Raw genomic sequence first — 27,882 nt, forward strand, 5'->3', positions numbered from 1 at the left:
ACCATAGAACCCAGAAACTATTCTCCTGGGATTCTGCCCAAGAAAAACAAAAACATGTATCTACACAAAGATATATATGTGATTATTCATAGCAGCACTATTCAAAATAGCTAAAAACTTGAAACAATTCAAATGTTTATCAAAGTGGAAATGCATGAGCAGCTATTACTGTAGAGATCATTGTAGTTGGAAGTAGTCAGGACAGGTGTATAGGTATGCAGCAGTTTCCTGCATTCTCTCCATGTCCGGCTCTTCTCCCCAGCTGTTACCTTTACTGACCAATAGTGGCTCCAGGCCCATCATCAGACACTTGACTGGACCATAGAAGTACTAGCTACACCAAGACCAAAGCTTCCCATAGACCTATCCACTAGTCTCTCCCTTCATAGGTAGATGGATGGCTTCACAGACTGATTGAGGAGTCTCCTCCTCTGATCATCCAATACCACTTCTAGACCTTTACTTCCCCAGCTCCTCCCACAATTGTGAAAGGTCTTATTCCTAAAGTAAGTCCCTTGTCCTGTAACACCCACAGTAATGCTCCCCTGGTGGAACTCTGATACAGTTATTGCTTACAAAATTGATTCCAGGAGAACAGAATCTTAAGGATGGGAATATGGAATTGGTTCATTTATCTAACTAGATTTAAGGGTATTAAAGACTCTATTGTTAATGGTAAATTGGACACAGTGAAGTGGCAAACTTACCTAAATGATCACCTGTAGTCAGTCATCTGCAACCACGCTCTTAGAGAAAGCAAGGCATAGAGTACCAAGTGGCTACTGCCATATAAGGTTTTAGTACAAATAAAAATTATAAAGGACTTGACTGTTTCTGAGTACTCTGGAGACCTTTGATAAGAAAAACCAAATGGTGAGCTCAATGTTCTGCATGCCCAGATCTAGGTCCATGCAATAAATCAGAAAGCTTCTATGACCTCCCTGAAAGAAACTCCTGTAGGTGCAGAGCCAAGATTTCTAAGTCCAAACCCAAACTCTATTCTTCCAGATGGCTAAATTACAATGCAAACAGAATTTATATCTGTGAATCTACTTAAAACCATTGCATCGTGTATTTTAAATGGATGAATTTTACAGTGTATGGATTACCCCCCACCCCAATCACAACTTTAAAGAGTTTTATGCTAAATTTAGGACATGATTGGGAAGAAGAGGGATCCTGAACAATGGAATGGGAACATATAGGCAGTTTCTGATAAGGACTTTCAACTCTAAATTCTGCCAAGCTTCCTCTGTCAGCAGAAGCACTCCTTACTCCCTCGTCAGAGAAGGTTAGCCTCTCCTTGTCTCTTAACTTGCAAGGGATTATTGATTTCTCTTAGGACCCACTCCTACTATAGGTCCTTTCTCTGTCCCAACTACAGTTACTGATGACCTCATCCAAGCTCATGGCTTTAAGTGTCATCTCCATGCTGATGATGCAAATTTATTGCTTCAGTTCTGGCCTCTCTCCTGAACTCCAGACTCATATATTCAGTTGCTTCCTTTAAACTTCTGCTTGGATGCCTAACAGACCTTTCAAAATTAACTTGTCACAAATGAGCCCTTCTAGTTTTCCTCCCCCGACCGGCTCCTCCATGGCTAAAATTCCTGGTGTCATCTTTATCTCTTCTCTTCTTCTTACACCCACATCTAACATGTTAGCCAACCCTTCAAAAATATAACCAGAATTTATGATTTCTTGCAGTCTCTGCTGCCATCATCCTGGTCTAAGACTTTATTATCTGTCACCTGTGTTGTTGGAGTCACCTCCTAGCTTATTTTGTGCTTCTAGCTTTGCTCCTTTTTAGTCTATCTCCAACACTAGGCCACAGTGATCCTGTCAAAATGCAGCTCAGATCACATTATTACTTTGCTTAAAACCTTGCAATGGCTTCTCATTTCCTTTAGGGTAAAAGGTAGAGTCAGTACAAGGGCCTGCATGACTCCAGATGATCTACAGCCCCCTCCACCTCTCTGATCTTTTTCTACACACCTCCCCTTCATTGCGTTGAGCCACACTGCACTCAGCCACACAGTTTCAGGGGTGATGAACATGCTGGGTTTACTCCACCTCAGGGCCTCTGCTCAGAATGCTCATCCTCCAGATGGCTACATGCCTCATGTCTCAGTGCTTCTCAGTCACTTTTCCAGTGAGGCATTCCTTGGCCATCCTATATAAAACTCCAAACTCTCTACTCCTGAGGTTCCTTTCACCTTTCCCTGCTTCATGTTTTTTCCCTGTTACTTATCATTCTCCTACATACTGTATATGGGCAGATATTTTTGTCTTTTCCCCTTCTCCATTGCTGTTTCTCAATGTTCAATAATTATGCCCAGCCCATTGTAGGCTCTTGATAAAATAGTAGGTAATTTGAGAGAGAGAGAGAGAGAGAGAGAGAGAGAGAGGCAGAGGGAGAAGCAGACTCCATGCAGGAAACCCGATGTGGGACTCGATCCTGGGACTCCAGGGTCATGCCCTGGGCCAAAGGTAGACGCTTAACTGTAGAGCCACCCAGGCGTTCACCACCCATATTTAAATAGTCACAAAACTCTACAGGATCCATCCTTAGCTTAACTCTTCAGCATTCCTCACCTGGATTATTGTTACGGGCTCCACCTTGAATCCTGTCCTTTTTCCTCCTTGTTTTTTCTTTTTCTGAACATTGCTGCTAGAATTTTGAAATCACAAATCTGACCTTGTCAACCTTCTGTTTAAAATTCTTCAGTAATTCCCTAGACCTGAGGGGATAAAGTTTATACTCTTTCACTTAGTATACAAATCTTTTCCTGATCCTGCTGACCTACTCCCCTTCCCAACCTCTTTTCCTGAGATTCTTCTTCATACTCTTTGCTTCAACTAAGCAGAGCCACTTGGCTCCCTGAAGAGTAATGCTCTTGTACACCTTGCTTCTGTATATGCAGTCCTGGCTTCTGTCATGACCTTCTTCCTCTCTTTTTTTAAAATCCAACGAATTGTAGTCATCTTTCACATCTCATCTCAAGCCCAAGGGACTCCAGAAATTCTTCCTGGACCTCTGAGTCTGACATTGATAGCACTTCTCCATGCTACATAACTACTATACTGCAGTGGAACTGGTGGTGTGCTCGTGTGCCTCCCTTACCCGTGAATACAAACCTGGAGGTAGGAGTGGTGTCAAACTGCACTTACACCTCTGTACCAGCACAGAAATTGGAGGAGGGGCAGAAGTGTTTGCTGAATTAGTGATGGTTGTGAGCTAGCAGGTTAGGACTCTGCTGCCTTTCTGAGGCTGCCTTGTCTAGAAGAGGTGAGGCAGTGTGGAAAGTGGGAAGCAAGACATTCACACAAAGGGCATTTAGCATTGGTCTTCTCTTGGGGTTGAAGAGAAACCACTTCAGAGAGAATAGAGAATGGGCCAGGCTCTTTAAAACAGCAACAATAAGATAAACATTCTTCTCTTTTCTTCCTCTCTTGATTTGAAAAAAAAAATTCTGATTTTTGTGTGTGTGTGCATTTCCTTTTATTATCTCTTAGTATTTAACAAAGCCTAATGGAGAATTCCAGACTGCCTTAGCTGTTCTAAAGGAATCCATGAGAAACAGTTTGGGTCCATGATTGAGCTGTAATATTAAACGGGTAGTCATGCTCCTCCCGGTGATGACAGCAATAATCTTTTCCAAACAGGAGAATTTTAAGTGCTCTATCACTTTGGAGGGCTTAAGATTTCCCCCTCTACTTTCACCAAAGAGAAGAAAAAATTTACGCTATGCAGTCCTCCCCACCCTCAGATTCTCTTTCCTGAGATAGAACCTTGAAGCTTCTGTATCTTCTTTTATGAAAGGGGCTTCCCGCGCCACCACACCCACCCCCTCTCTAGAAGCTTAATAAATGCTTGAAATGAGGACATCTTCTGATTGGTTGTCCAGACATAAAGAGGCATTCTGACTGGTCAGTGCAGAAGCGGATGGCATGGGTAAGGAGTGGGAGGGTGGAGATGCAGGGGTGAGGAAAGCCTCACCCTCTTCTCATCAAGGGTGCGCGGCGCGAAGGCACAACCCAGGGCGGCACATAAACACATTACTCTGCTGTGAGAATTGAGAATCTCATTCTTCTGAAATATGTTGTTATAAGAAGGGGCAAATATATATATTTTTAAAGATTTATTTATTTATTCATTTATTTATTCATGAGAGAGAGAGAGAGAGAGAGAGAGAGAGAGAGGCAGAGACACAGGCAGAGGGAGAAGCAGGCTCCATGCACCGGGAGCCCGACGCAGGACTCGATCCCGGGACTTCACGATCGCGCCCTGAGCCAAAGGCAGGTGCTAAACCGCTGAGCCATCCGGGGATCCCCAAAGGGGCAGATACTTAATCAGCAGTTGGAGCGTTTGCAATTACAACTTCCACTGATGAATTTAAGATGGTAAGAGGATAACAGAGGACATGGACTCAGAACAGAGTGTGATGACTCTGGTGATAGAAAGCAGTCTGTTCAAGGTGAGTTCTTGGAGGGCATGGAACACAAAAATAAAACCAAGCAAGTGAAATGGATAAATAATGGAGAGAGGCAATAAAACCACCGTACAATGGCTGAGAAAATACCCACATTAATCATGAAAGGCAGATAAGGGATGCTGAAAATGAAGGAGGGGACTCTCTCAGGACAGCCAGTGATGATGGGAGAAGTGAGGATCGTAGATGAAGGGTACAAAGTAGTAAAAATAAAGTATGATAGATCCAAACCTGCCATTTGTTTTATGTGAGTATAGAGCACATCTATATAGTTTCCTTCCTTTAGAAATATCAGCCATTTCTGTAAATATTCATCTTCATGTAGCTAGAGGAGAGTGATTTTAAACTCTTAAAATTTTAGTGCTGGGGCTTAGAGGCCATTTCTTCCAACCCCCTCACGTTATAGATTAGGATCCTGGGGTCCAGGGAGGGAATGTAATTTGTGCAAGATCATATTCCCATATCTACCTGCATTCCCACATCCTCTTCCAATGTTCTTTCCATAACATCAGGAGTTTCCAGGTTTTTAATGTAAAAAGACTCCATTTTTAGTGTCAAATATGTTGAACATTCTAGCATGGTCAAAGCTGTGCTTTTAGTACTTGCTGTAATGATAAAGTCTACCATGAATTCAATAAAACTTATAAAGTTCTTTGCATTGTATTAGTCACAGTAGCATCCGAGTACTTTGAAAATGCACAGTATATCTATAGCTTCAGTCTCTAGGCAACTTGGTACTCAAATGGTCCATAACCCTGAGGCTTCCCATGTCTCACAGCTTCTAGGTTAGGAACAGGGCCCTGAACAGGATGAGTTGGCTCTTTCTAAACCAAGAACAGAATGAAATAATTCCATTCTATTAAGAATGAAAAAAGTATCAAATGAAATAAAGTACCTTATTTGGAAAAGATTTTCATAAGGACTTTGGGTAATTTCAGACCATAGAAAAAGAGGGTCATATTCTGCGAGTCTGGCCCAGGGCTTTGGTCTTGGCAGGATCATCACCAGGGGTGTCATCAGCAAATGAATCAAAAGGGAAGCAGAGCAAAGGGGTAAGGGCTGCTTTTCTATCTTTATGGGTAGGAAGGAAATTCATTCTGAAGTTAGAGAAATTCAAAGTATTACAGCTCAGGCTTGGGAATTGGAAGAGGGTTGGTGGGAGGGCAGGGGAGAAGACTAAGGGCCAGAGTGGTCTCTAGACTAGGAGACTGCTGAGCCTGGAGAATGTGTAGGTCACACAGGTGGGTATACCCCTGGGAGAGATCTGGGTCAGTTACCATTTATTGAACACCTACTGTGTGCTGGGACACTTTGCTTGGTACTTCACATGCACCATTTCATTTAATGATAGCATTTTGAAGTAGAGGCTATTATCCCCAGTTTATGGTCCAGGAAACTTTGTAAGTCCTCTAAGATCTTAGGGCTGGAATTGGAAACCACACAGCTTGATTCCAAAGTGCCTGTTCCCAGTCACAACTCTAGCAAACAAGAATGCAGCAAGCCATCATAAGGCCCAAATAAGATAATCCATGTAAAGTGCTTAACACTGCATCTGGGCTTTTTAAAAGGGCTTATTACATGGTGATGATGATTATCAATATTTTCAACACTATTACTTTGGAAGTACAAGTCACACAAAAAGGTTGAAAATAGTGGGGGGTTGTAAGAATATTAGAGTGTGAGATCTCCCAAGATGGGTTCTAAAAAAGTTAGAATTGTGTCATTGATTTAGAAGGAGAAAATTCCTCCTGCCTGGGTATGGACTTTTTTTTTTTTTTTTAGAGAGAGAGAGAGCATATAAGTGGGGGTGGGGGGCAAAGAGATTGAAGACAGAATCTCAAAGAAGCTCCACATTCATTCAGCTCAGAGCCCAATGCAGGGCTTGATCCCATGACCCTGAGATCATGACCTGAGTGGAAACCAAGAGTTGGACACTTAACCGACTGAGCCACCCAGGCATCCCTGGATGTGGACTTTGATGAAGGCCAGGGGTGACCAGGTTGCCTCCACTAGGAATGACAAGAATTGCCACCAATGCGGGGGCAAGCCCTGAGACAGGCAAAATGTGGCATGGGAACCTGTGTGGAGAAGACAGAGGGAGAGCTCCTGAGATTTGGTTATGAGTTGCCTGCAAATGACATTATAATCGAAAACTATAGGTATGACCATGATCCAAAAAAGTTGAGTTTCACCGGTAGAAAGAATTTAGGTAAGTGTTAAACCTAATCAGTCTTTTCACTAGATCAGGAGTAGCCCTTTAGAACAGCTATTCACTTTCTGTTTGGAAAACTATGGTGCCCTTCAAACAGGATTCTACCATGGTGGCTAAGGAAGAAGGCATGGTTCGATAGCTCGAATTTTCAAAAATTGTGTGTTTCATTTTAGAGAATTAAAATTGCATATATGCAGCAAAAATGACTCTTTGAGATTTCAAGGAGAGCTTTAAAAACTGCAAACCCAATTGCGTTTATTCATTCTCCAGGGAGAAAACTTATTTTGCCAAGAACGGTTTGATCCATGAAACTGTCTGTTCCAACCCTGGTCAGGGGATAAGATTTTCTACTGAATTTGACCAAATGATTGAACAGGTTTTATGGAATTTGGAAAATTTTCCTCTGGAAGTAGTCATTTTTAATTTTTGTTAACTGAAAGCAGGGAAGTATACATAACAGTATCCGTCAGAGAGAATGCATTGTTTGCAGTAATTGGTTAATTTGAGGAGGCTTAGATCGTATGTTCTTCCAGAAATTGCTCAAAATTGAGGCTGGTCCATCCTTGAAAAGCTGAATGAGATGGGAAATACACCATTTTGAAGATCATTCTGGTGCACTGTGGCCAAGGTTTGTCGTGAGAGAGAGGAGGTATGTTAACATGGTATTTTCAGGCAACATCGACACCAATTGTCTGGAGAATGACAAGGCTCAGCATATTGTATAAAGAGATTGGTCTTCTGACGACAAGACTCCCAAGCAGAAATGCATCTAATGGGGACAAATGGGTGTTAATAACATAAACAGTCTGGGACAGGCACTCCACAATAAATAGGGCTATTACAAAGTCTGATCAGGATGTCAGACTGCTGAGGACAGAAAATGTTTCCAGTCCTTCCACATGATACTGAGGAAGGGAAGCTGGCCCAAGGAGGAGTTTGCTGTGGACAAGAATTTGTGCATTTTTCTCATAAGTCAAAATTCTCAAAACTTTGTCAGTCTGAGTCTGCTGTGTAGACCTAAGCATCTCCCATGATTCAGCCTCCCCTCAGCCATGAGGTCACTGCAGACATCAAGGACTCTAGGCTATATGTTGCCTGGAAGGCCTGGTTGGTGTCCCACACAAGGACAAGCCCCAGACCTGTCAGTAGCTCTGATGAGACACTTATGCTACCTCAAAGAGTCTTAACAGACATTAGAATTACTGTCTGTGATGATTAATTTAATGTGTGAACGACTGAGCCACGGGGAGCCTGGATATTTGGTCAGACAGTAATTCTAGGTGTGCCTGTCAGGATGTTTTTGGATAAGGTTAACATTTGACTTGGTAGAATGAATAAAGCGGATCGTCCTCCCTAAGGTTAGTGGACTTCATCCAGTCAGTTGAAGGACTGCATAGACCTAAAAGACTGACCTTCTGTTGAGCAAGAAAGAATTCTTCCTGCCTAGGGTCTTCAAGCTGGGATATCAACTTTTTCTTGCCTTTGGACTCGAATTGAAACATCAGCTCTTCCTGGGTCTTGAGCCTGTAGCCTTCAGATTGGAACTTACACTATTGGCTCTCATAGATTTCCAACCTGCCGACTCACTCCATAGGTCTAGGAACTTGCCAGCCTCCATAATTGTATGAGCCAATTCCTTATAGTGAATCTCTTTCTTTACATATATGTATATACACATCCTGTTGGTTCTGTTTCTCTGAAGAACTCCAACTAATACACTGTCCATCATCCAATTCTCCTCTCTGGTTTTGGGAGTTTCCCAGTGTATTAGCTGGAGTTTTTTTGAGAAACTGAACCAATAGCATATATGTACAGGAAGAGATTTATTATAAGAAATTGGCTTATGTAGTTACAGGTTGAGAAGTCCCATGACCTGCTGTCTGCAAGCTGGATATCCAGGAGAGCTGATGATATAGTTCAGTCTGACTCTGAAGGCTAAACCAGGGCTACTGATGGTGTAGATTCTAATCCAGGTCCGAAGGCCTGAGTAAGAGCCAAGAGCACTAAGAGCAGAAGATTGATGTCCTACCTCAAGCAATCAGGCAGGAAGGGCTGAATTATTCCTTCCTCTCCCCTTTTTATCCTATTTAGGCCCTCAATGATGCTGACCCACCCTGGGGAGGACAAATTGCTTTACTGTGTCCACTGATCTTAATACTAATTTCATCTGGAAACATCCACAGAGACACACCCAGAAATAATGTTTGGCCAAATATCTGGGCATCTTGTGATCCAGCCAAGTTGATGCATAAAATTAAACATCACATCCAGTGAGTATCATGTTAGTGGGAAGCAAAGCCCAATTTTCTGCTATGGAAAACCAAGAGTCTAATGGGGTCTCTCCCCACACCTTGGCACCTTGGTTGCAAGTACAGGCACAGGACCTGTGCTGGCTCTGTCAGATGCTCCTGTTTAGGCACTTAGAATCTGGAGAGGGTGAACTAAAGCTCACTTCAGTAGCAGCAGAGAGTAGCTGATAAAGGATGCTTAGCATGGCTGTCTGGATGTGCTTAATTTCTTCTCATTTTTAAAGCCTGGTTCTCCCATCACCATTGGTTTCCTAAAGCCTTTTGTATCTTTCCAGTAAGTGTCCTTCTCAACTGAAGATTGAAAGTTGGTCTCTGTGACTTGTAACCAAGAACTCTGACTGGTGCAGAGGTGACGCCTGTCTTTCAGCCTGGTCACTTGGAACCAAGACAGCTCTTATCCCTGTTTTGTGTCACGTGTAAAATTAAAGGCAGATGCCTCCAACCGTAATTGAATGAGTGAGCCATGGAGGGGTGCTGAGCCAAAGATAATAATAACATCAGCAATAGTGATTGAGCCCTTCTCATGTGCCAGCACTTTGCTATGAGATTCTCTTGGTTGCATTGTCTCATCTGATTATCCTACAACTGTCTATGGTTGGGAGTATCATTATCTTCATTTTGCAAATATGGAATCTGAAATGGAAAGATTAAGGAATTTGCCTAAGTTTGTACTGTCCCAAGTGGCAGAGCTGGAATTCAAACTCAGGACAATTCAGAGTATCTGAGTCTGTAGTCTGTGCCTGGAAAGTTGTAACTAGTGTGGTGGGTGTAGTGAGACTGTTGCCCCATCTGGAGGCATTGGAGGAGGAGCATACAGAGGCAGGAGGGAAAGGGAGGCAGCCAAGAAGGATAAGGGTCAGGCATGTTGATAAGGGCCATTTTATAGTCCACTCTGGTGTTTCTTGGCCACCATATTCAGGCAACACAAGCAACCCTCATTAGTTTAAGCAGAAAAGGGTGGGTTACAGGGTATTACTTAGTTTGTAAAATTCCCAGAAGGACCCAAATAACATTTGGATGCTCAAGTTCATGAATCCCACTGCCAGAGGAAATAATCAAACTGCTCTGGGAATCCTCCTGCTGCCCTTGCTGGTCACCTAGCACCTCTGCTGCTAGTGTTAGGAACCATCATTCCCACTGCTCCAGAAAAGCCAAATCCCTCTGACACCACCTCCCTGGAAGATCCAACCTACTGACGCATATTGCCCCCTTTGCTTCTGAGTATCCTGTGAGTGTCTTGGCTTGGTGGACCTATGTCACATGTGGAACACTAGCTGCAAAGAATCTGTAAAATGTAGTTTTTAGCTTTTCAGCCTCTTTGGTTCAGGAAAGCACCTTATAAGGAGGTTGAGGTTGCTGCTGAATGGAATTGTTACTGCTAACACCTTTTTCTCAACTCTACTGCCCTCCATATGCATGTGTAGTGGAAAATGGATGTGAGGTCCTTCTACTACAAGTTAATATCATCCAACTCTACACCTGGAAGGGATCTCAAAACTCACCTAGAGCAGATGTTTTCAAATTCTGGTCCGCAGATCCTTGGGGTTCCTGGAGGGACATTAGGGATTGCCACAGTGATCAAGGAGGGAGGTAGGAGAGGGGCAGAGCAAACAGGTGAGGCTTTATAACAGCCTAGCTATGTGTTTCAGGTTCGGAGGTGGGGGTGGAGGTGGTGGTGCCTGAGTGGCTCAGTCAGTTAAGCATCCGACTGATCTCAGTTTAGGTCTTAATCTCAGGGTCATGAGTTCAAGCCTCACAATGGGCTCCACACTGGGCTTGGAGCCTACTTAAACAAAACAAAACAAAAGAAAACAAAGATCCCAAGTCATTGGCTAATCTAACTCATTTTTACTTATGAGGAAATGGGGATTGGGAGATGCAAATACCTTATCTATGGTCACAGATGCTAGCTAATGCTAAATCTGAGGCCCAAACAAACACTTCTTCCTTTGCTGCACCATGATCTCTGAAAGTGTATTATTCAAAGTTGCTAAGAATGCAAGACTTTCTGGGTCTAGCACAGATGGTGATAATGACCTGATTTCTGCTTAAATATCACTGCCCCAGAGAAGTCGGCCTGTGTCCACCATCCCATGCCTACCCATCATTCTTGAAGCCTACACTTCTCTATTATAGCACTCTGCACAATTATAATGAAGAATTGAATCGCTGTATTGCTTAATGTCTATCTCTTTTGTTAGAATATCAGTTCCACAGGGGAAGGACTTTGTTGGTCTTGTCCACATCCTAGAATGTGGCAGCTTCCAAAGGACAATCCAAGCACCAAAAGAGGGTATATGTTGGGAAGGCTAAGTCTAAACTCTGCCTCCTGGCTTCCCTGGGGAAGTGTATTGGTATGAATGGGGACTACAGGTTGAGAGCCTCTGAATTCATCCCCACCTGGGTCTCTATCTCCTCATCTATCAAATGGGTTCCATTCTTCTGTATTGTGTGAGGGGAACAAGAGAGAATGACTAAAATTTGGACCTAAACTTGGATGCAAATTTCCCATGGCCACTCAAACTACGGTAGAAATTGTAATCCTTGCCTTGGTATTCTGAAGTCTATGGAGAGAATAGCCAAGAATGTGAGATCTGAAGCCTTCTGAGAGCCTTGAAACAGCTCCTTTGTTTTTACAGTGCCTTCATTTCTATATTCTGTTTGAAAAAAATGTAAATTATAGAAAAAGTGAGAAATATAGATAATTGCAAAGAAGGAAATTTAAAAACACTGTGACCATATGATTAAAATATTAGTATTACTAATATTTTGGTATATGTTATCCTGGGCTTTTTTTGGGGGGGTGGAGGGGCAGAGGGAGAGGAAGAGAGAGAATTTTAAGCAGGCTCCACACTCAGTCAGTACAAAGCCCAGTGTGGGGCTTGACCTCATGATCCTGAGATCATGACCTGAGCTCAAATCAAGAGTTGAACACTTACCTGACTGAGCCACCCAGGTGCCCCTGTCCCAGGCTTTTTATAGATTCAAATCTATATATCATAATTTATACTGCTTGTAATTGCATATTTTCACCATAAATATTTTATGAACATTTTCGTGTTTTAAATTTTCTTATATAAGATGATTTTTGCCTTATGTTTTCTTTTTAATTTTGATTTGAGACCTTTTCTTTTCTAATGTAAGCATTTAGGGCTATAATTTCCCTCTTAGCACTGCTTTTGCTGCATCCCACAAATCCTGGCGAGTTGTATTTTAATTTTCATTCAGTTCTACATCTTTTTACTTCCTTTTTTGAGATCTTTTAATTTTGTTAACTAGTCTTTTTCATTATAACATTAATTTATTCATATGGTAAGAAAATTCACACAGTATAAGAATGTTCAATAAAGAGAAAGTCTTTCATCCCACTTCCCAGTTCTTCTCACCAAGGTAACTATAATGAACAGTAATTTTGAGTGTTTGACAGCAATCCTCCACTTATGCACACTTCTATGTGTGTACGTGTGTGACACAATGTGTTTCATGTCTTATCTTTTATTGGACAAATAACACACAACACACTTGTGCATGTTAGGCATGTGGTAGAATGCTTACAAAGACAGTCCCAATTATTCTACTCCTTCTCATACTTCCTTTTGCAACATGACTTTGAAGCTATTCCCATCAAGAGAGGAGGAATATTTCCCTACCCCTTGAATTTGGGTTTGTTTGGCCACTAGAATGTGATAGAAGTTTTGGTGTGTCAGTTCTCACTCCAAGTCTTAAGAAACCTTGCTTGCCTCTACTTCTCTTGTGAAATCCTACCAATGCCATGTGAGCAAGCCCAGGGTAGCCTGTTGAAAGTCCACGAAGAGGTCAATTTTCCTGGCCATGTCAGTTCTAACCCACACTACACTGGCTGACCACCAAACATGTGAGAGAGCCCTCCCAAGATCAGCACAGCTATCTACTCAACCCACATCTAACCACAGAGACAACCAAAAGTCATCCTAGCAATAAAACATCCTTATTGCTTTAAGTCACCGTGTTTGTTATCTAGCAATAGCTAACATACAGAAACTTTTGTATCAGTATATTAAATAAATTAACGTGTAAAACACTTAGAACAGTGTCTGGCTCAGAGTAAGCTTTAAAAAATGTTAGCTATAATTATCACTATATACAATAATGCCTACAAAATATTCCATTGTATGGAAAGGAACACCATTATCTATTCAGCTAGTCTTTGTCAAACATTTATACTGTTTCCAGTTTTTTTCTGCTATGAGGAATGCTGCAATCAATCTGGTATACACATTTTTCTATTAATGGAAAAATTCTTTTTTTTTTTAATGGAAAAATTCTTAACATTTTAATTGCTGGATCAAAGTACAGTTGACCCTTGAGCAACATGAGGCTTAGGGGCACTGACCCCAGTACAATCAAAAATCTGTGTATAACTTTCAATTCTACAAGAACTTTACTACTAATAGCCTACTGTTGACCAGAAGCCTACCAATAACATCAATGGTAGATTGACACATACTTTGGATATTATCTGTATTCTATACTGTATTGTTATAATAACATAAACCAGGGAAAAGAAAATGTTATTAAGAAAATCATAAGAAAAAAATAAAAATAAATCATAAGGAAAATGCATTTATAGTGCTGTACTGCATTTATTGAAAGAAATCCTCATATAAGTGGACTCATGCAATTTAAACCTATGTTGTCCAAGGGTCTATATATGCACATTTTAAATGATGAAGGATAGTAAGACCTTGCCTTCCAAAGATGTTACTCAATTTGTCTCCACTGACAGTGTATGGAATCGCTACTTCTCCTCACTGTACCCAGACCCAGTAGTGTCTGTACCCAGACCACATAACAGTGTATCATAATTCATTTAACTGGTCTCCATTGTTGAACATTTAGGTTGCTTCCTTCTTCCCCCTCTTATAAACAAGATGTGGTGAACATTCCGGTAGATAAATCTTTTCACACATTCATGATTATTTCCTAAGGATAAATTCCTAGAAGTAGATTTCTGAGTCACAGGATTTACACATTTTAAAGGGTTTTGAATATATAATACCAAATTATTCCTCAGAAAAATTATACCAGATTACTCAAATGCAGCATTTACAAAAAACTGCATTACAGAAAATTTCCAAAATATACAAAAGAATAGAGACTATCACAGCAGCTCCTCATGTAGCTATCACTCAGCTTTAAGAATGATCAATTTATGGACCATCTGTTTTGTCTACAATTCCCCAATTTGGCAAGATTATTTTGAATCAGATCTCAAGGGGTATTTTCTGTGTACATTCATTTGAGCAGTTGAGGATTCAGAAGAGAGATGAAAAGTTCCCTTTTCAGAGGAGGTCCTGGTGCAAATCTTGTGTGATTACAGCCCAAAGGTCCTGGTCAGAGGAGGGCTCTGCTGAGGTGCACAGGGATCTGTGTCAAGCTTCGACGAATTGTACTTAAGCCCTGTACTGGTGGAGCCAATGGTCCTGCAAGCAAAGACCAACCCAGCCCACTCCTGTGGGTTTCCAGGGTTTCCAGAGTCTTGAGTCCCTAGCCCTTTCACTCTTCATTTGAATAAAGTGAGGTAGATCATGTAATCCATCTGTGGCTCACGTAAGAGCAAATATTGTGATTTGTTTTTACAGTGATTGCAGCTGAGTAAGAGGCCCTTCTTTGGCCTCTGTGGAAAATTTCCAGGCTGATTGAATTTTGGAATAATCGTTGGTCACATTGCATCAACAAGAAGTCAGCACAATCTTGGGACAGAAATACTAGCGATTTCCTTTAATAAGAAAGTACACTAACGGCCCAGTGTCTTCCCAGCTCTGGGTGCACATTATGTAGGATGGTACCAGGAGGCAAACTGCACTGTCGCTGAGGAGTTGCTCTGAGGGGAACTCAAAGAATCAGCCAATTTGCAGATAAAGAGCAGGATGAGACCTGTCTTCTGGACCAGAATAGTAAGTGGAAGGAAGAGGAATACTCAAAGCTAATTTCAAAATGTCAGATTCCAAGCACCCTCGAGTTCACTGCAGTTAATCCTAAGATACTGTGTTAGTTCCAGAGGTCATCTGGCTTTGCTTTAAATGAATTCTGTGTCATCAGAGTGCAACGGAAAGGCCACAGGCTTTGAGGCAAAGAGGACTAGGTTTGAATCAAACTCCACCATCGAATTGCTGAGCAACCTTGGGCAAGTTACTCGTTCATTTGTTCATTCACTCACTCAGCAAAAATGTTTCAAGCTCTTGTTGGGTCCCAGATGTTGTGCCTGGCACGAACAATGTCATGGTGAGCAAGACATTGTTTTTTTCTTTCAGGAGTTTGTGGTCCAGTGGGGGGCAATGCAATGCTGTGCTAAGGGTAAAAACAGAGTGATGAGGAGCAGAAAAGAGGTCAGGGGCCTGCCTGCCTAAAGAAAGTGGTATCTCAGCTGGAATTAGAGAACCAGGGGGAGTCAGCCAGTGAGGGAGGGAGGGTAAATAGGGGATCCGCGTTTGTGGGTAAGAGGATTCCAGACACAGGGAACAGCTTTCAAAGGTTTGGAGCAAGAAATAAAAATCACGCTCCTGGAATTAAAGCTGTCAAGTGTATCTGGAGTGTAGTGTGCCCAGACAGGAGTGTCAGGGTGATACTGAGGAGGTAGCAGGAGCCAGATCTTGAAGGGACATCCAAAGGATTCAAGATAAGTCGGGAAACTAGAGTGTCAGGCTAGGCATCAGGATTAGATGGCTGAGAAAGACCCCCTCCACACCCTGCCCCTGGCTGCGGTGCAGAATTGATTGGAGAGGGCAATGGTCAGGAGGTGGTTGTCAGGTGCTCTGGACCAGCGCAGTGGCAGGGGCTGGTGAGCTGTGGATGATGCCTAGAGCTATCTTGCAGGTCAATGGCTGCATATGGTGATTGTGGGATATGGTAGGTAAAGGGAAGAAGGACCCAGGGGTGATTCCCCGGCTTCTGCCTGGCCCCTGGTGGGTGATAATGCCATTTACAGAGATAAGGACTGTCACAGGGGGTGGGACAGGGGAAGATGGGGAATTTGTGCTGAGTGTGAAGCTGAAGAGTTTCCATGGGCAATCATATAAATGCACTGGGGACTTGGAAGGATGACAGAGCTGGTTCTGAGTTGTCAACACATAGAGGATTATTGAAACCATACGAGGAGAGGTGATCTCCAGGAAGAGTACTTGGTCAGCGAAGAGAAAAAATGTCATCAATGAGATGGCTAAAATCTGAGATGCAAGGAATAAGCAAGCTATCTCTTGCAATGTGCTTTAGGAGGGTGCCTGCCACAAGGCAGGGTGGCTGTAGATGGCAGGGCCCTCTCTTCATCTCCCTGTGGTACTGTGGGGCAGACTTGTCCCACACTTACCTGTTCTCCTTCTTCTTAACTGCCTCTGTCTTTGATTTAATAGCAGCTCTGAAAACCCAAGCCTGACCCTTTCCCTATGTTCCAGAAAATGAAAATGGGCTGTTTAATATGCAAGCCCCCACCTCACTCCTGCAGGGTTCAGACTTTTCCAGCCAAGCAGGATTGAAGTCAGAGATTGAGGCTGTATGCCGCTTGCGATGGATCTTAAAGTCATGGTTTGCTTCATGATACATAGGAGAGAGAAATCTGGTCAGGAAACTCCAGAAAATCATTTCTCGGCCATCTGTCTTCCCCTGACTGGCAGCCAGAGATCGCTCACCAAGTCGTGTATGGCAGCTCGGCAGCTCAGTTGGAAAGGAACTGGAGCCAAGGTGCCAGGGTGCCCGTGCTGTGGCTTTGGTGATGGCAGCTGGCTGGTACGCTACTCCCAGGGTCAGCAGGAACAGATTATCCCAGGACAAGAGAACTAGCTCCCTAAACCTTCCCAGATAGTTCATTATTGGAATGAACTTCCCATCCAGTGGAATGTGGTTGGGCTGTCCTGACAGCCCAGCCCCGACTGCAGGTAAGGGCAGACTCAGCCCATTCTACCCTTTCAGCGTACTCCTGTTTTTTTTTTTTTTTTAGCATATTTTTTCATAATATTTAATTTATTATTATTTTTTTAATAATAAATTTATTTTTTATTGGTGTTCAATTTGCCAACGTACAGAATAACACCCAGTGCTCATACTGTCAATGCCCCCGTCAGTGCCCGCCACCCAGTCACCCCCACCCCCTGCCCTCCTCCCCTTCCACCACCCCTAGTTCTACTCCTGGTTTGAAAGGAAATGAGAACTGAACAGACTTCCCCACTGCTGGAGGAGCCGCAGAGAGACTCCCCCATGCCCAGCTGCCCTGAGGGTCCCAAAGCAGGAGTTAACTACTCTTCCTCGGAGTCTATTGAAAGCTAGTGGACTCGAAGGAAAGCCTGAATCAATGAACTGTGCTTTCAAGTGAGTGAAAGGAAAGAAAAGACCATACAGGCGGTGCTCTCCAGGAGAGGCAAAATGTTTGTATTTATAAGAAAAGAGCCTTTCTGACTTCTTCTTTGCCACTCACCATCCAGGCTACAGTGCTGCAGATTCTCTTGGCAGAGCACATGCCTTCGATTTAGAACAACATGGAGAAGGCAGGCATCCCTCCGTTTATCTAACCAGACCATTTTTCGTAATGTACAGCAAGGGACAATTTTGGCTGAGTCAGAACCCATCTCTGGCAAGTGTCAATATCCCTCCCCAGCTATTTGTATTCATTCATATGCATGGGGATCATATTTTATAGTTGGAGGAGGAAGAAAGCAGAGGTTTCATGAATTTGTCTTCTACCGGACCGTTTGGCTTGGGTTTGATCTCTAGAGGGATAAGGATCTGAAACTGATGGAATTATTTTCATGGAAGCCTCTGCAAGATTCTGGGCACAAGCTAGCATATGTAGGACTCAGGTGACAAAGTGTGGCCTGGGGGTGGGAAGAGGCCATTCTCCTCCCTGTGCATAGATCTCAGTGCCGTGCTGAGAACTGGTGGCCCTGGAAAGCTTCTTCAGGTGGCTTACAGGGTGAATGAGAGCTAGAAGAAGAGATCAAACAGGGTTGCCCTGAGTGGTTGCTACAGTTGGAAGCCTGGCCTATCACCCAAGTGAGGTTCTCTTACAGAGGTTCCTAGAATTTACCAAAGGCCTCTGGAAAGGGGCTAGATTCTGTATGGGCAAGTGAAGGGCTTGCTCAGGATCATTGCATTTGGGCTATAGACATAAATATGACCTTGTTTTATACTCAGAACTGGGAGGCTGTGGGTCACCTGGGAGAACTTGTGCAGGCAGAGTTAGTGTTACTCTTTCTTGCCACTTCTTTGTCTCCAACTGAACTTAGGACCTACTCTGGAAAGTGTAAGGGATTCATAGCTGAGGAGAGGACCCAGAGCTCTGCTGCCTCTAGGGGAGGTTTCAGGATATAGGGTGAGGGTAGGAACAGAGAGGCTGAACCTGGGAGTGGGGTCAGTCTGGAGCAGATGGAAAAGAGGAGGGAAGAAGACATACTCTCAGGTGGTCACTTTGAGGAAGCTATATAAAACTGTAAAGAAAACAAAATTCACCCATAGATCCACATTCACTAATACTATTTTATTTCATTACATTTCAGTCATAAATACACACATAATACTATTGATAGCACAAATATAAGTTTTATAGATATCTCTAATATGTGTAGATATCACACATCCTATATATGTTACATATACTATTTTCATTCTGTTACCCCCACAGAATCCTATTTTCTTTACAGCAGAGCTAATTGACATGGACAAATGTGTGAACTTCCAAGGAGAAATCAGCAAAGCCAAAAATTCTATCTCTAGGAAATGCTTCTTTCATTCCAGATTTTCAATCCTGTGAGAGTTAACACAAGTCCTAGCTTACATATCAAAAACATTCTAAGAAGGGGGAAAAAAAAACAAAGCCTAAGACCAACAACTCCAGGGTACCCTGGGGCCCCTTTAACAGTAACTTCCTGCACATGGTCCAGATGCCAACCTATATGAAAAGCTCTTGGGATGCTGGTTACAAATAAAATTCCTCGGCCCCACCCAAGCCCACTGAATCATATTCCCTTGGGGAGGGTCTGGTAATCTATTTTTATACAAGAACCCCGAAAATTGCTATGCACACTACAATTTAAGAATACTTTGTCTCGGGGTGCCTGGCTGGCTCAGTCAGTAGAGCATGAGGCTCTTGATCTTGGGGCATGAGTTGGAGCCCGATATTTGGTGTAAAATTCACACACACACACACAGAATACTTTGTTAACCTGTGCTGTTTAATACAGCAGACACTAACCACTTGTGACTATTTTAATTAATTAAAATGAAATAAAATGTAAAAATTCACTTTCTCAATCATGCTAGCCATATTTCAAGTGCCCCATAGCCCCATGTGCTAGAGGCTACTGTTTTGGACGGTGCAGAACATTTCCATCATCACAGAGAATTCTATTGGACCGAGTTGGCTATAAGGAATGTTGTCAGTATGATTTAGAAGATTAAAAATATTTTTATGCTAAAGTGCGAAATTTAATCATTTATTCTACAAAAATGTTGTTTATTCCTGAAGAGTGAGCTCTGTATTGGTCAATGTTGATCTGTAAGGTTATGGCTGTCCCTGTGGGTCACCTCTTTTCTGCCTTTTGGCTGGGCTGTATGAAGCCTCTACAGGAATTAGGTGAGCATAGCCAAATATATTGGCCTAATACACCTCTAGGTAGGTAGGCTGTCATAACTACCCCTCAGTGGAGCAATGGAGTCTTTGTGCAAAGCAGAAGTCTCCCATTGTTCTGGGCTGATGCAAACCTGGGCCAGTGGATGTCAGCCTCCTTTTGCCTCCTCTGCCAGATACCACTGCACAGTTCACAACCTATACAACTTTATGCAGCAGCCCTGAGTGGGGAGCGGCTTTAGTTGAGGTTGCAGATTTCTGTGTCCATAAAATATAAAACTTTAATGTCCTATTTTAAACACCTGCTAAGGCTGGGTCCCATGCTGGGCACCCGGGACCTAAGAGGTCACTGCCCTCAAGTTGTCCTCAATTGAACTGGGAAGGGGCGTTAAAGAGAACATCCAGTGGCGTGTGGGACGTGCATTGGTGGAGGGATCGCTTTCCCATAGGGAAGTTAACCATCTTGGAGAGGGCAGGGACGTCTTCCTGGATGCCTGAGATAACACAGCAGGAAGACAAGGTGCCAGGTGAACCGGGCAGGGAAAGGTAGTGTGGCAGAGGGACAACAGGACTGCAGGTAAGGAGAGAAGCAACGTAGTGTTTGGGGGCCCTCATGTCCAAGTTGCGTTTACAGGAGCTCAGGGTCCAAGTCAAAGAACTGGAGATGAGTGAGAGTGAGGCAGAGGCCGGGGCTGAAGCTGCACAGCTGGGACTTCATCTCGCTTCAAATGGGTAGTCATGGGAAGGCTTTCAGCTGCTCCAACCATCACTTTAAATAGATTGTTTTGGAAAATACAACAGAAGTAATAATATATTTGTAAGTTGCATTTTATTGAGTTGCATTTGATCCTTACAACCCTCTAGAGAAGTAAGTCGGGCATTATTTATCATCTTACAGAAGTGGAGCAGTTTACAGAGAGGTGCCATCATTTGCCCACAGGTCACATAAGCCCCATCAAGCCCTTGAAAAAAATTTAAAAATGATTGTACCATTAATATTTCCAATTTATAAAAGCAATATGTGTTCATGAGAAAAATTAAGGAAGCTATATAAAACCGTAAAGACAACAAAATTCACCTGTAGATCCACATTCACTATTACCATTTTATTTCATTATATTTCAGTCATAAATACACCCACAATACTATTGATAACACAAATATAAGTTTTATAGGTATCTCTAATATGTGTAGATATCACACATCCTATATATGTTACACATAATTATTTTCATGTATTAGGATTTTGTATCCTGCTTTTTTCACTTACCAGTTTATCATAAGCAATTTTACATGTTTTTAGATAGTTTTAGAAGATTTTCAATGGTCAAATGTATTGATAGCTTCTTTAATTAATTTCTCACTCTTGGGGCACCTGGGTGGCTCAGTGGTTGAGCATTTGCCTTTGGCTCAGGGTGTGATTCCAGGGTCCTGGGATCGAGTCCTGTATTGGGCTCCCCGCAGGGAGTCTGCTTTTCCCTCTGCCTGTGTATTTCCCCCTCTCTCTGTGTCTCTCATGAATAAATAAATTTTAAAAAATTACTCACTCTTGGAGAGTTTTAGATTGCTTTTGGTGTTTTTTTTTTTGTTTTTTTTTTTTTCTCATAGAAGTAATCCTTAAAGAACATTATTATTACCTTTGGATGAGTTTCTTAAAAATTAGTGTGTCAAAAAGTATGACCCCTTTTTAAATGCTTGATACATGTTGCCACACTGCCCTTCAGAAAGGCTGTGCCAGTGTGCTCCCTGTCAGCTGTGTGTGACATTGTCCTCCTTACTGAAGCGTTGCCATGCTGCAGCCTCTCTGACATAAGTTCAGCTCAGTGCTGTATTGTCATTGTGTAGATGCTGCAGAAGAAGAGGACAAGGAACATAAGTACAGGTGAACAAACATGTCTGTGGGTCTGCTGACTGGGAGGAGGGCCACCAAGCAGCTTGTAGATGGGGAAGTGAGGTTGGAAAATTACCATTAAAGCACCTCAAGGGATGCCTGGGTGGCTCAGCAATTGAGTGTCTCCCTTGGGCTCAGGGCATATCCTGGAGTCCTGGGATTGAGTCCTGCATCAGGCTCCCTGAACAGAGCCCGCTTCTCCTCCTTCTGCCTATGTCTCTGTCTCTCTTTCTCTGTCTCTTGTGAATAAATAAATAAAATCTTAAAAAAAAAAAAGAGCACCTCAACCTAGTCAAGACTTTAACCGGGCACACTTGGCATGTGGCTAGAGGCTACAAGACACATTGCCTTTTGTTTCAGGCATTCTATGACAAGTTAGACTTTCTGATTAACATGTTCTCAAAGCCAGGGTTCCTTAGCTCTTGGAGCTTCATGAGGGAAGTTTTAAAGCTTTGGATAAACAGAGGAAACAGAGATTTGTGTTCAGGGCTAGAGAAAAGCTCTTTTAACCAATAAATCCTGTGAAATGAAATCCATCCATCTGATCCTAAATCCCATTGAAAGTGATTTTAATAGACTTGAAGTTGTGTTTGATCACTGCATCTTACTTTGAATGAAGGAAAAAGTGTTGTTTCCAAGGGAAAGGAAAAAGACTGGTACTCAAAGATGGAGAAGACACTCCTGGGGCCTCCCGAGGTGTACTGCGGGTGGGGTCTGATTCTGTACTCCGCAAAGCAAAGGGACCGTGGGCAAATAAAATGCTGGTTGTGTGTCTCCCATTTGCAGTTTGAGTTCACTGGTGGAAATGCAAACCAGAGAAAAAATGTTCCTCCAGAGTGGCCAGGAGCACCAGCAGAGGGAGCGAGTCTTAGAGAGGTCCTGAGACCCGTAGAGTTGCAAGGATCTGAAGAGGTGGCACCACTAGAAGGTGGGAATGTAACTAGGCACAGAGTGAGCCACCTCATGGATGTCAAAGTTCAGAAAGGAAGTAGCTAGATCTCAACAGGCATGTGGAGTCAGGACCTTAGACCTTCTTCTCTGTCTCCCAGTGGCTGTTTCATTTTATTTGCTCTCCCTCTCCATTTCTTTCCACCCATCTCTGCTTAATCGTCTGTCATGGGGTCACAAAACAACCATCTTGTCCATTAAATCAGTGTGAGCTTTCAGTACCAGTACTCTCCATCAAACTGACAACACTCTCCATGTCTCTCAAATCAAATTCCCAAAGAGAGATGTCCTGGATCAGCTTCTTGAGTCTTAGCTTCTAGGTCAAGTGACCACCCCTGGTCCCTTGGCGGTCATAGAGGGGACAGCTGGGTCATGAGGCATAGAGGGCTACAGGCTGTGGGTACAGCTGCCATGGTCAATTATAGAATATTTGAGGTGTAAAAAGAAGTTCAGTTTTCCTCTTTGAAGACAGCCTCACAATGTCCGTGAGACCAAACCAGGGGAAAGATCAGAAAGGAAAGAGACAGGAGACAAGGCTCATCTGGGCCCAGAGGGAAGGTGCACAGGAAAGGAAAGAGCTTTGGGCTTAGAGTCAGAGCACTTAGGTTAAAATCCTGACTGGTCTGCCTGGAAGTGGGGTCTGGGACCAGGAGTTTTACATTTTGCAGTCCCACTTGTCTGGGAAAGGCAGATTGTGCTGTCCTGATGGAGAAGAAAATTATAGTGTATACATGAAAGTGAATTTTAAATTGCAAATCATAACCTTTTTACAGTAGAAGTCAGGGGATCTTAGAGGCTGTGATCTTTCAGGGCTCTCCAGAGAAGCAGAGGAAGACAGGTATGACTTGTTTGAGATCAAAGGAGTTCTCAAAATTCACAGTCACATGATCCTTTTACTATCTTAAAGATTATTGAAGACCACAAAGAGTTATCTGTGTGGGGCGGTCATGATGATTTACTATGTTCAAAGTTAAAACTAAGGATTTAAAAAAAAGTGCATGGTAATTCATTGTAAGAAAATGATGACCCACTGAATGTGAGCATAAATCCATATTATTATTTTTAAATGGGGTTATTTTCCAAAACAAAAAAATATCAAGTAAGAAGACTGGCATTGTGTTAATGTTTTTGCAACTCTCTTTCATGTCTGGCTTAACCCATTCAATCTGTTGGAACATGTGGTTTTGAAGTATATGAAGAAAACCTGGCCGCCATACGTGTATAGTTGGAAATGAGAGAAATCTTTGAATAGCCTTTTCAGGTAATTGTGGATGCCCTTTGGTATCATATTCATTCAACAAGCAGTAGCTACTTAACGTGAAGTTGCAATGTGGAATCTGAAATCGTATCAATGAATTTTTCATTCTTTGTTCCATTATAACCCATTGGTCTCCCTTGCACTCTGAGTGCATCTTTTACCAGTGTACAATTTTGTAACGTGCATTGGTTATTTGGAAAATACCAGTTGAATGAGTTATGGAGATCTTCTAAATGTTGACACACTTCCTTATACAATATCAAAAAATTCCATTCATTAATTTTACCACCAGTCTCATCAGACAAATCTTAAGGTATTGGGAAGCTGTCAAGCTTACAGTGGTGGATGCAATGTTTTCCAAAAATTTTAAATTTTTGTTTAAAAGCTTAAATTCTGTCATTGGCAACAAATACTCAGTCGATTTCTCTGACGTGACAGACTCACTTTGTTCATTTTAGAAAATTTCTGCCAGATCCTGTAGTCTGAATAACCACATTTTGTCTGTCAGTGATTCTTTTGAGCAAAAATGGTGTTCCACTTTCTGAAAAAGGCTAGTTCAGCTCACAGCTCAGACCCATCACACAGTGCTTTTCATCAACCATCGTGCTTCGGCATCCAGCAGAACTGCTTTATGTGTACTTCCCAATTTGTCATGCAGAATATTAAAATACATGTACTCAAGGATCAAGAGTAATAAAATTGCTAATTCTTACCACTTCATCAAAAACATTCTTAAGTGAGACCATTGTTTTCCTGCAAGTGTGTGCCAATCTCATCAATACAGTGACGCAGGTAAATGATATCTATCTCAGTATTGTTAAGAAAATAGTTTTGACCTCAAGGACCTCCTGAAAGGGTCACAGGGACCCTTGGGTGTTCATCACTGTTCTAAGACTTTTGGGTTGGAAGAAAGGACACATTTCTTTATTTTCTAAATGAAATTAACTCTGGCCTGAGAAAGTCCACCATGCTTTCTTTTGAGATTATTTCCTCCTTTCTTGGGTCAGGCACAGAAAACAGGCAAGGGCCTTGGTCCCTCCTGGTTGCTGCTGACTGCTTCTTGTCCAGATCCTCTGGGTCCTCTGGTGGCTCTGTTGGCAGCTCCACCACCCAGAGCCCTGCTTGGCAGTGGGCTCTTCCCCAGACCCTCCTGGCTCTGGCACTTGGTGCTCTGTCCTCACAGACTCTCCTGCCAAGGTTCTGCCTCTTCAAGGTGCATTGGCTCAGGTCCTTATTGCTCGATAACTAGCAACTCTCCTTCTCTTTAGGAAGAGCCTATGTCTCCAACCACTCCCTGGATCAGGCTTCCCTCTTTTCAATCCCTAAAGTCTGAAGCCTTCAAAATCCTCCTCTTCTCCAGCATTCTGATATAATTCACTCAATGGACCTAAGCCAAAGGGCCATGGCCCCCAGATTGTGCATGAATTTGACTACAAATGTGTTTTTTTTAATTTGGATTAATTGTCGTATTTAAAAATCAAGATCAGACAACTGTGATATTTATCTTCTCCAGAAGCATTAGAGGGCCTGACAACCTTAGGCCTGCATTGTCATATGGAGGCAGTTGCTGAAGATGAGAAAAATGGATCCGCCATGTTGCCAACGAGCTACCATTTCCTGTTAAACCCACCACAGTCTCCTTTGCTCACTCACTTACTTGCCTGACTTCATTAAGACTTGAGTTTGTCATCTCTGTCCAGCCCTTTGAAGAACAAAGCCTTTTTCAAGGTTTATCTCCTTGAAAGCAAATTAGTTTTTCAATCACCCCATTATAGTTGAGAAGACAAAGATAAGCCTGCCTGCCGACAAACTTTTATGAAAGGATTACTATGTTGCCTTAACCCCAGTTTAAAAGCAGAGCTTCCCCCTAGCCCTGCTGCAGCTGCTGGGCATGTGTCTGTGCATATGCTCCTGGAACCAGGCCTCGCTCATGCAGACCAGGAAGGCACCTGGACCTCTGCGACCATTATTTCCACCTCTTTCCATGAATGAAAGAGACAAAACAAGGAGGATGCTAACCCATGTCATAGAACCTGCAAGGGAGAGGCACTGGGACAAGAAACTGAAGTCCCACAAAGCCTAAAATGCCTTCCAACAGCCACTTCTTTCACCTTCATGTCACCCTTAGAGACCTCTTGCAACTACCCTGGGAGAGAGAAGACATTGAGTAAGAGGAACCCATGGAAACTTCGGTGCTGACTTTTAAAACAGTGTATATTTAGGTGATTCAGGGTGATGTGCCTGTCAGGTGAGGAGGAAAAGGGGGTGGGAGCATGCAGGGCTTGCAGGCTGGATTTTTCGTGTCCCAATTCCTTCTTTTTTAAAACTTGTGTTATTTATTTACTCATTTATTTTATTTGAGAAAGAGAGCACGCGTGCGCATGAACAAGGGGAAGGGGCAGAGGAAGAGGGAGAGAATCCCAAGCAGACTCTACAGTGAACACAGCGCCTGACATGGGACTAGATCTCACAATCTCCAGACCATGACCTGAGCCGAAATCAAGAGTTGGACGCTTAACTGACGGAGCCACTTCCTGGTTCCTTCTGAAGAAATACATTTATAACCAGAGAGAAAACTCTCCAAGTTATCCATAGTGTTGGCACTTCAATATTGCAAACCAATGGGAATAAAATATTTCAAACTCAAACAACAAGGTGGAGCTTCTCCAACTGAAGTTTGTAGAGGACTCAGAGTATTGCCTATTTGAGGTCTCTTGGGCTTCCTTCACAAAGTCCAAAGTGTTCTATGGAGCACTATTGGACAGCCACAGATTTAGCTCATGCAAATCTCCTAAGAGGAAACACAGGGAGTCCTTGACTGAGTCCAGCCACAGATAAGGGTGTTTGTTAGGTACCTGATAACGTGCTACTGAGGAACACTACAGCTTGATGCATATAGAACACAGGTTGGAAATAATCATTGACTTACCAAGTGGGTGCCCAGGGTAGATCATGTTATATTTTAAGCCTCCTCAACATCAATTATCACTTAGAGTATAAGTCGTCTGGATTATTCAGGTGAGGCCAGGTGGAGCCATTTTGGGCAATTCTTCTCTGTGTAGAAACAGGGTCTGTTTGTGTACTATGTTCATTGTCTTGGTGAAACCACAAGGCGTTTGTGGCCCCTGGCTCCTGTCATGGTCTGTGACTGGGTCAGTGCCAGAGCTGAGGCCTGACTGAGGCCAGGAGATGAGGCAGCTTATGGAAACTGGAGGTGGGGGGATGCGGGGAGTAGTTCAAACTCAGCATCACTGTTGCTTTTCTCTCCTCTTTTGTATAAAAAAGATCAATCTCATGTCTAATTCATTTGAAAATTCTCCACTTCTCTGTGTGTGTTTTTGGTAAAAATAGAAGTCTCTGAGGATTGCAGGCTCCTGCTGAATTTTATGAGCAACTTCCAAAGCTTGCTAACCAGGTTCCTCTAATCTTTCCTTGAGCGAATTAAGCACCAGTGGGAGGCTTGCTTTTCCGGGTGACTGGTTTGAGTAAAAGACTTCCAGGGTTGGGGGTAGAAGACTTTTAAGGTCATTTAGTCAATTTGTAGACCATGGAAAACACAACATGTGGGCAGGTTGACAGGAAGTTGGCCTCATCACCTCTGTTCCCATCCTATTTATTCTTCCCCTCCCTCTTACCCCTCTCCCTCCCTCCCTTCTTCCCCTCTTTTCTCTCCCTCCTCCTACCCTCCCTCCCCCTCCCCACCCTCCTACCTTGCTGCCATCCTCTCTCCCTCCCTCTTTCCATCCTCCTCCCACCCCTCCTTCCTTCCCTTCCTCCCTCCCTCCCTCCCTCTTTCCTTGCTCATTGTTCCCTTCCTGGTCCTGGCTATCATTATTTCTGCAGCAGACTCCCAGCTCACCTCTCTGCCTGCAGCCTTTCCCTTGCCCAAGCCAGGGAGTGCTTTCCAAAGGACAAATGTTATCCGATTTCCTTCTGGCTTTAAACCTTTAGTGCTTCTCTGGTTCAAAAACTTCTTTAATGTTAGAAGTCAGGATACACATTGCCTTTGAGGAGGAAAGTGGGATTGGTGATGGAGAAGGTAGGCTTCCAGAGGGTTGGCAATGCTTGATTTCTTATCTCCTGTGGTTGTTACATGATAATCACATTGTGATAATTTATTGAGCTGCCATTATGATGTGTGCACTTTTCAGTACATGTGTTATGCTACTATAACTTT

General features: G+C 42.9%; 1 long non-coding RNA gene across 1 annotated transcript; it reads right to left on the reverse strand.

The window, feature by feature from the left end:
- Positions 1–20,466: 20,466 nt before the first annotated feature.
- Positions 20,467–27,753, reverse strand: LOC140600647 (uncharacterized). Its single transcript, XR_012003824.1, has 4 exons — positions 27,565–27,753; positions 26,635–27,221; positions 21,246–21,456; positions 20,467–20,570 (listed from the first exon to the last, which is right to left on the reverse strand). It is a non-coding gene; the product is annotated as an uncharacterized lncRNA (long non-coding RNA).
- Positions 27,754–27,882: the final 129 nt, after the last annotated feature.

The sequence above is a fragment of the Canis lupus genome, chromosome 12 (assembly GCF_048164855.1).
Source record: "Canis lupus baileyi chromosome 12, mCanLup2.hap1, whole genome shotgun sequence".
Lineage (NCBI taxonomy): Eukaryota > Metazoa > Chordata > Mammalia > Carnivora > Canidae > Canis > Canis lupus.